This window comes from Anomaloglossus baeobatrachus, chromosome 11 (genome assembly GCF_048569485.1).
Source record: "Anomaloglossus baeobatrachus isolate aAnoBae1 chromosome 11, aAnoBae1.hap1, whole genome shotgun sequence".
Lineage (NCBI taxonomy): Eukaryota > Metazoa > Chordata > Amphibia > Anura > Aromobatidae > Anomaloglossus > Anomaloglossus baeobatrachus.
In genome coordinates, this window is record NC_134363.1 from 138,592,398 (window position 1) to 138,595,765 (window position 3,368).

A 3,368-nucleotide genomic window follows, 5' to 3' on the forward strand; every position below is an offset into this window, starting at 1 on the left:
GCGTAGGTCGCCCTCTTTCTTCTTAACGAAGAAGAAGCCTTGCTCCAGCAGGAGAGGAGGATCTCCGAATGAATCCCCTTGCCAGGCTCTCTGTGATGTAAGTAGACATGGCCCTTGTTTCGGCCGGAGACAATGGATATATCCGTCCTCGAGGTGGTGTTGTTCCCGGGAGCAGGTCGATGGCACAATCGTACGGACGATGTGGCGGAAGTACCTCAGATTCCTTTTTATCAAAGACGTCCGCGAAGGACCAATAGGCCGAGGGCAGTCCCGGTAGGTTCTCTGGAACCGGAGGTCGTCGGATGGGTTGTATGGTCTTCAGACAGTTCTCATGGCACGAAGAGCCCCATCGGGTGATTTCACCAGTGCCCCAGCTGACTGATGGCTCGTGTGTCCGTAACCAGGGAAGTCCCAGCAGGATTTGATGGGACATGTGTGGGAGGACGTAGAGAGCGATGTTCTCGGTGTGCAGGGCACCGATACGCAGTTCGACCGGCCTGGTGATCCAGGAGATGGTGTCAGAGAGGGGTCTCCCATCCACAGAGGCAATCACGAGGGGTTTGTCGAGTGGAGTAACAGGCACCTGGTACTTGTCCACCGTGGCCTGCTGGATGAAATTGCCTGCTGCCCCAGAATCGAGGTACGCCTCAGCCGTGAACCGCGTCTCTCCCGTTGTCACTTGCACAGTCCACGTAACCGGGTCTGAGAGAGTCCCAGCACCTAGGGTGGCCTCTCCTACCAACCCTAGGCTTTGGAGTTTCCCGGCCTCTCTGGACAGGAGCGTAGCAGGTGTGTGCCCTCTCCGCAGTAGAAGCAGAGGCCCTTGGCGAGCCGCTCTGCTCGACGTTGTTCAGACTGCTGCACACGGTCGATCTGCATGGGCTCGTGGACGGAGACACCAGATGCCGTTGACTGTAGTACGGCGGGCTTCTGCGGAGGAGAGGAATGCCGTACCGGACGTCTCTCACGGGACACCTCTTTGGATCGCTAGGGTAATCAGGGCATCCAGGGCGGATGGTACGTCACGACCAGCCAGCTCATCTTTAATTCGACCCGAGAGTCCTTCCCAGAAGGCGGCAGTTAGGGCCTCGTTGTTCCAGCCAAGTTCCGAAGCCAAGGTGCGAAAACGGATTGCGTATTGACCCACCGTCAGAGTCCCCTGACGTAACCGGAGAAGAGATGAAGCAGACGCGGAGGCGCGTCCGGGCTCGTCAAAGGTGCCACGGAATGCCTGCAGGAACTCCTGGATGTTCGTGGTCACAGGATCCTCCTTCTCCCACAAGGGGTTCATCCACGCCAGTGCCTCACCCTCTAGATGGGACATGATGAAGGCGACCTTGGCTTGGTCGGAGGCAAACAAATGTGGCAGCTGCGTGAAATGGAGGGAGCATTGGTTTATGAAACCCCTGCAGGTCTTGGGATCTCCGGCGTACCGGGGTGGTGAAGCCAAACGAAGTCTGGAAGCATCCGAAGAGGCTGCTACGGGGGCTGGAGCCGTGGATTGGCTAGTGGAAGCCCGAGATGCTGAAGATGTAATTGACGCTTGTAGCGTGTTCAGGCGGGCGTCCACCGAAGTCATGAAGTTCAGCATGCGGGTCTGGGTCTCACGCTGGCGTTGGAGTTCCTCCTGCAAGGCCGCTAGTGCTTCAGCGGGATCCATGGCCTGATCTTACTGTTAGGGCCAGGTGGAAGGGCAGACCCAGGAGCTGGATCCACTGGGCCAAACTCCTTGATGATGGTAAGGGGTCCGGTAGCTGGAGCACTACAGGTAGCAGGGCAGTCCGTGCACAAGAGTATAATGGAGAAGTCCCTGGGACCACGGAGTCACTGATGGTAGTCCGGGTGACGGAGCTCAGGTTCGGAAGCCGAGATGATGTCAGGCGGAGTCCGGAACCGTTGGAGCGAGATGACGGGTCACCACAGGGGTCAGAGATGGTACGGACTGTCAGGATGGCAGATAGGCAGCGTTCGGGGTGCGGGATTCGGCAGGACCGGATGGCGAGGCAGGATCGGTTCTAGAAGAGAGATACGTAAGTATGGCAAAGAGACACAAGGAGACCTGACTCCTAGCTTGGAAAACACGAAGATCAGGCCCTGCCCACTTGGACATTCAACCCCTTTATACCCTGAACCTGTGTGCTTCATTTCCTGTCAATGGACGCTGGCCCTTTAAGAAAGGGTCAATGACCGCGCGCCTTAATGCGCATGCGCGCGGCCCGGGTGCCAGAAGCCAGAGCAGGAAGCTGGGAGGAGGAAGCAGCAGAGCCGGGCTGGGGCTGAGACGCCGACGGGCGCCGGGAGCGGGGACCAGGACGCCAAGGAAGCGCCGGCAATGGGTGCTGGAGAGTGGGGAGTGGCGGAGACCGGACTGAAGAACCGGGGAGCGAGCCAGGGGAGCCGGGGAGCGTGACAGGTGAGCCGGGGAGCAGCGCAGGGGACCCGGGGAGCGTGACAGCAGCCAATGCTTGCACTGTATATTTAATCATAAAGTGATGTGATACCTTTTTGGTCTGTAACTATATGCCAATGGGGAATATTTATTGTATGACCTTTTTTTTTACCATGTCCTTGGGTACCATATTGTGGAATTATACATTTTTTAAAAAAAAGATATTTTCAATAAAAATAATTTTTTAATGATTTCTGACTTCTTGAGCTTCTTTAATCTGTATACCAACAACAGATTTTGTGTGATTAACACTTGTATATAGTATCTGGTCATCTGCCGGATACATGACTAAAGGTGGCTTTACACGCTACGATATTGCTAGCAATTGCTAGCGATATCGAGCATGTAATTACCCGCCCCCGTCGTGCAAGCGATATCGTGTGATCGCTGCCGCAGCGAACATTATCGCTACAGCAGCGTCACACGCACTTACCTGGTCGGCGTCGTCGCTGTGACTGCCGAACAATCCCTCCCTCAAGGGGGAGGGACATTTGGCATCACAGCGACATCACCGAGACGTCACTAAGCGGCCGGCCAATGAAAGCGGAGGGGCGGAGCTGAGCGTGATGTAAACATCCCGCCCACCTCTTCCTTCCGCATTGTGGCCGGCGGCAGGTAAGTAGACATTCCTCGCTCCTGCGGTGTCACACACAGCGATGTGTGCTGCTGCAGGAGCGACAAACCACAACAAAAAACAACCCTTACCGATTTTTGAGTTTGGGACGACCTCTCCATGGTCAACGATTTTCACCATTTTTGAGGTCGCTTAAGGTCGCTGGTACGTGTCACACGCTGCGATATCGTTAATGACGCCGGATGTGCGACACTAACAACGTGACCCCGACGATAAAACATTTACGATATCGTAGCGTGTAAAGCCCCCTTTACTATTAGGTTGCTACGTCTGCCGAGTTTTTAG